Below are 6,665 nucleotides of genomic sequence, written 5' to 3'. Positions count from 1 at the left end.
GTGGATCCTCGGTGACACATTTCTACATATAGACATTCATGAACTTGTGGGCAACACTGTGAAGCAGAAGAACATTGCCTAAGATTTTTGGTGAGTGCTAAGGAATGGCTAGGTAGTCGGAACAGAGTGCTGTGGTCAATATACAATATACAGAATGTAATGTGTTCATTGAATAATACAATGAGAAAGTCAATGAGAAGAATTTAATACAAGTACGTTAATTGCTTCATATGTAAAATAATTCCTGAGCTTTGTTTAACAAGTGTTATTCTACAAGACACTTAATTTGAAAACATAAAGATTAAAATAATAATCTGAACATTAATGTAAATCCTTCAGCATATCCTTGTGCTGGATTCTGGCCTGAGGAGCTCCATGAAGCACATCAGAGACTTTCTGGTCTTTATTGACCCCTGGTTCAGATAGTCTGATAAAGGTTCTGGTGCATGACTGGGCCTGATTCCTCCTGATATCTGTGGAGTCTTTAGTTTGGTTTGCTGTGAGGTCTTCCATTTGGTCAAGGTCCGTGATGAAGTTTAAGAGTTGGGGAAGGTGAATATTTTCCACCAGTGTAGTCATGTCTGCAAAGTCATTGCTAGACTCCATGACACTCTGCAGAGCCTCAGGCTCTTCCAGACCAAGGCTACTGTTTCCCAAAGTGGCATTATGAGAAGCCAGCTTCTGCCTCAGGCTCCCATCATCATTGTAGTTCAAAGTGTGCTGCATGCCAGGTTGTGCTAAAGGGAGGAGCGTTGTGTCTTGGTTGTGAATTTTGCCATCATCGCCATTCAGGGGCATTGATTATTCATTAGTCAACTCATCTGTATTATTATTCTGTGCTTTTCCTGGCTTAGTGCTGAACGTAAGGCCAGTCTTTCAGAAGGACTGTGCACGAGGACAGGTAATGACCTGTTCCTATCCACAGGTGCTCTCTTCATATGGGCATCCTGGCTTCAGACATTGCTGAGGTCTGGACTCTGCAGCCTTCAGAGTGTCTGGAATGAAGGTGTCAATCTCAGGGTCCTGTCCATCTCCACCACTGAAAAAGAGTAATGTTTAAAAGCAGCCCCTGGAAAGTGAGTGCTCCTTTTCTTTCAGTACACGACAGCACCAAGGCTTCAGCAGCCTATGAGTTCTGCTCAAGTAGCAGGGACAATACCTCTGTTTGGATACATGTATTAACTACTCTGATGTTTCTGGTGACCATGTGATATCGTGTTTTCTCTGATGTTTGTGTGGTGTGTATGTGCTCAGTGATCATGAGGAAGTGACAGAATACCTTGGTGAGTGTTATTCCCTTTCCCTCCCTTTGCCTTTGAAACAGTGCCTCTCATTTCCTTGGTAGTTTGCTATCAGACAGATTTTCTGGTCCATATTTTCCTAAATATGCACATTCCTCCCAGTTTCTTTCAGTTTTTGGCATTACATAAATGCCACAGAAACTTGGATTTTTATGTGGGTTAAGGTATGCAACCCCAGTTCCTCACTCCTCGAAGGCAAGCAGTTCAAAAATTTTGACAATTCTTCAGTCCCACATTTCAGAGAATTTTTATAAGTGACATGAAGATTTAAGACTCTGGAATCTTTGGGCTTCAGCTTTGATGTAGAGAACATGTCTACATGATCATAGCCTTGGGTCACTGCTGAAGATCCAGAGAAAAGGAGAAAAAGAATGATAATGAGAAACATATGTGAAATAGAGAATAGAGAATGAGAGAAAGAAAAGAAACAGAGACAGAAAGTGGCTGAGATAGACAGGGAGAGATGATATGAACCTACTTAGCAATATTACACAGGCCAAACCAAATTCATACTACAGTTTTAAGTGTTGGAGAATATCACATCAGACACTTGAAATGTGGGAGGAATACTTCTAGTACAAGTTCAGAATTGCATTGCTATGGAGTCTGATATCAACTCAAGGAAAGTTAAGTGTTACCAAAACATAAAATTCTTAATGTCATCTAGAATCCTGAAACAGATTAAGAAGTAGGTGATTGTAGTGTGTTGGTACACAGGACTGATTGGCTTAGGCTGTGATATGTGTGCCTATTGTGTGGTCCTTGGACATGTCTTAATGAAGTTTTGATGTCACTCACTATCCTATATTCCCTCTCATAGAGACTGAATTTTGGGATGGTGAGCCAGAGTCAAAGATAATATGTCAGGACTTCCTTTCTTCCCCTCGTGGACATCCAGTTCTGAACCTTAGACCTTTGTCTCCTCTGAGGGCTGATCTCACATGTCCCCTCCTGGGTTTATTCACCTTGAAGATTGGTGTCTGGAGTAGTTTGAGTTTGAGCAGATGTGGGATAGTAGGTGGCAGAGTTGGAGAAAGGTATTTGGGTATTCATTGGCTGAATTTCCTTTAGTGCTATTGTCATCTGTGGTTGCAGAAAGGAGGTCTGACTCCCAAAGAATGACACAGAGCCATAGGCCTGCAGGCACTGCCTGATTCCTACAGCCATCAGGGGTCTCAGGCTATTGTGGTTGTAGGAACCGAAATGACTCTTCTTTTGGTAGCAAGGTGCCAGGATGTATCCTTGATTTGGTATGTGTGGTGCTGTTTCCTGGAGAATGCTTGCCAACCATGATGGATATGATGGAACTAAGACACAGGGATCTAAACTATTATCTGACTGCTCTGTCTTAGACAGGGAGGAGGGTGTGATATTCTGGTCAATGATAGTTACAGAAAATCCCAGAAATGGAACTTCCCTCTTGTCAGTGCCTCCTGTGAGATCCCAAAGAACACCTGGACAGTAGAATGCCAAAGCAGAGATCTGGCTCTGGTCATTTAGCACAGTCAACAAAGTCATGCCCGCTTGTTGGTAGAGGTAGATAGTGTACATGAGCTGATGGCAACAAGTGCTGGGGTCTGATGGCAGAAGCCATGCTGAACTCACAGGTGGGGTGGAGATGCCATAGAAGTTGTACACACTTTCTGTTGAGGGTGTAGCATTCTTCATCACAGGCACAGAAGGCTGCGGAGCACTTTCTTTTCTGAAGAAAGGTGCACTTTGGCAATTTTTGTAAGAAGCAAGAGGACAGGGAAAAATGGTGAGATGGAAGTTTTCTCGCTTCCTGTGAGGAGCTGTGCATCTCCAGGTTGTACTGTCTGGGGGAGTCCAACACCTATGTTCCCTCATATATCCCAAATGAAAGGGTTCAGAATGATTCTTGTTACTATATAGGATGACACTCATTTGATGAACTGCCTGTTCTTCCTGTGTAAAAGTGGAATTCCTAATTGATCTGCTTTAACCCTCTTTTAGATCTAGATACTACCCTTCTTTTTTTCCTGCCTTGTTTTACTCTAACAACCTCACAAATATGCCCTAGAACAGAAGGTTTTTTTTTTCTTTTTTTTCTTTTGGTTTTTCAAGACAGGGTTTCTCTGCAGCTCTTTTAGAGCCTGTCCTGGACCTAGCTCTTGTAGACCAGGCTGGCCTCGAACTCACAGAGATCTGCCTGCCTCTGCCTCCCGAGTGCTGGGATTAAAGGCGTGCGCCACCACCGCCCGGCAGAACAGAAGGTTTTTAAAGGTAGGAGAACCTTGGGCAGCTTCCCATGCCTGTGACTTTGCCCTGTTCTTCGCAGATCTTACACTACGTAGAGAGCTAGGATCTCTCTACCTAGATCAGCCTGGCCTTGAAATCACACAGATAGGCCTACTTCTGTCTCTAGAGTACTAGTATTATAGAAAGTAATAAAATAATCCCACACTCGTTCAGAATTATGTATAATAAAGGGTTATTTATTTAGGTGTAAACTCGCAGATTACAGTTCTAGATCACATTCCTTTGCATGAATGGAGAACAGGAACCAAATCTAGCAGCTGGAAGTGAGAGCCAGAAGCAAGAGAGTGAGTACATTTATAGTATGCATTTATAGTATAAGAGACCATGCCCAAGTGGGCTGGTATCTTAAAGGCTATTGGCTGAAGGAGCATCCATAGCACCTCCCTTTTTGTTAAATAAGAGAGTTCCAAACCCAACACAAAACTATGTACGCCAGAAACAGATATCAAGTATAAAGTTAGAAACACAACAAGCATAATCAATGTTAAGCAAGGAACATATTCTGTTTTAGTAAATATTCTATCCTTAGGAGTCTAAGTCTTGTATTGGAAATGGCTTGGATAGATCATAAGAGAATGGTAACTATGTCTATCTAATTTTCAACCCCATTGAAGACCTGAGAAGGGAGATAATATTACTTGAGTAGGCAGGAAGTGTAATCAAGCAGCTTCCAAAATGTGTAGTAGATGATTGAGACAACTGACTGCCTGAGCAATCACCCAAAGTCTCATTTGCAATGCTGAATCAACAAAATTGGCTAAGGCATACATGATGGAGGACTCTCATTGGTTAATAAAGAAACTGCCTTGGCTTTTTGATAGGGCAGGATTTAGATAGGTGGAGTAGACAGAACGGAATGCTGGGAAGGGAAGTTAGTCAGATGCCATGCCACTCATCAGTGAGACAGATGCGATGGAGTCAGCCACCAGGTCAGACATGCTGAATCTTTCCCGGTAAGACACCACTTGTGGTGCTACACACATTACTAAATATGGGTTAAAGCAAGATGTGAAAATTAGACAATAAGAGGCTGGAACTAATGGGCCAGGCAGTGTTTAAATGAATACAATTTGTGTGTTGTTATTTCGGGTGTAAAGCTAGCCAAGTAGGATGCGGGCGGGATGAAAAGCAGGCCTGCCCGCAGCTCCTCACTACACATACAGATCATTTTCAGAGGCAGAAAAAATTTCAGAACTATCTTACCCTGTCTTGACAAGGTTTGATGGTGTTTTTTCTTATATCCTGCTTGTCCAGTCTGGACATTGTGCATTTTGTCAGTAGTCAAGGCATGGGCAGTTCCTTGTCCAAAGGCCAGTTGTGCCAAGAAGAAAACCAACACCAAGTGGAGTGGCTTTGGTGCTCAATACTCCCTCAAGAATAGATCAGTGCTGCCGGGAGCAATCATGTCTTTCATCAACAAAATCCTAAGTTATTTAGATGCCATGTTCTACAGATCTTTGAAGTGGTTGAAGGTTACCTATTTATACAGAATACAATCTCTATATATCTAAAGAACCTAATTAGTCTGATTAAAAGTATAACACATATGAATATTGACCTATAATACTTAATACTTATATAACTTAAAAATTAAGACTTCATATCAGAATATTGAACTATATTTAAACAACTGTACAATAAAGGAAGATCATGACATCAAAATGTAAACAATATATGAATATTTTGACAGAGGTAGAAATATATAATGCCATATGATAAATATATCCTAAAAATTGTATCAGTATACAAAATGTCTTAAACATAGGTAGAAACATGCATGCATACAATCTGACAAAATAACTTTGCAAAGGTGTACAAATATTGAAAACAGAAATAGGAGCATAATCTTTATGACAAATTTAATTTGAACTTGTATGAATATATAAAAATCTATACTAATGTAAATTGTCCATAAATAATAGCTCACAAGTATTCACTCTGTTACTCACTATTATTATTATAATTAGTGTGAGTAACTTCACACTCATCTACCCATTATCCCATTGAATTATCCTTTTTTTGATCTTTGGGCTTACATAATTTCCACCCCAACCCCAACCCTATACAAGTAATAATCAGCCCCTATATTGGTGTCTCTAACTGTGAGAACAAACTTTGTTGGGAGAGGGGATGTCATCTTCTAGAATTGCTTCCTGCTGTCATGGGGGTGATGTTTTTTCTATGGGATCCTGTAAAAGTAAAATGATGGTTAAGTTTCAAGATTGCTGTTTTGTATAATTGCAAATGGTCTCTGAGTAGTTAATAGGGAATATTTTCTGAGTTCTTATTTGTAGTCTGGCCAGAATGTTGTAAGAAGGTTCACTGTTTCCATAGCTGGTACTCAAAACTTTTTCTCATAGTAGCACTATCAGCTACTATGTCATATTGACCAGATGGAGTTGTTGTGGGGTCCCATCTTCTTCAAAGAAGCTTCAAAGATTAATGCAGGAAAATCTACTGTTCATTGTTGAAAACATAAATGTTATTCATATAGACATATTCAATGAAAGATATGATATAAACAAAATGGGCATGGAAAAATTAAAATATTTTTTTAAAAAAATATTTTCTTTCTGCCCCATACCAGATGGCTCCTGACATGAGACAGAAATTCTGAATTTTTCTTTAACTACATGCTTGGATTTAGAAAAGTATAGCAATTATCCAACTCTAAAGAAAGCGTGTGCGTGCGCACACACACATATAATCAAATTTTACTGTGTAGATAATACAGCATCATAAGTCAGTTTTCTCTTTGCTTGTTGATTCTTTATTAATAGCTATCCTTTCATCTTTAGGCATCTAGATATCCAGGGTCTCTCAAATCTTTGAAGATGAATATTTTCCTGTAAAGACAAGAACAGAACCCTGTCCCAACACTTATGATGTTTTCTTACCACCTGTATAATTGTCACCTCTGTGGATGAGCTTTCATTTCTTTCTGAAGATATTTCTCTTTTTCAAACCAAATTTATTAATTTTGATGGTATACATAGCTTTTCTTCTCCTGTGTAAACAAGAGTGAAAACCCTTCCCCAATGTAGCACATCTCCTGGTTTCCATTGTGAGGTTAGAACATCCTTG

This window comes from Arvicola amphibius, chromosome 8 (genome assembly GCF_903992535.2).
Source record: "Arvicola amphibius chromosome 8, mArvAmp1.2, whole genome shotgun sequence".
Classification (NCBI taxonomy): domain Eukaryota; kingdom Metazoa; phylum Chordata; class Mammalia; order Rodentia; family Cricetidae; genus Arvicola; species Arvicola amphibius.
Note: the sequence above shows the minus strand (reverse complement) of the source record.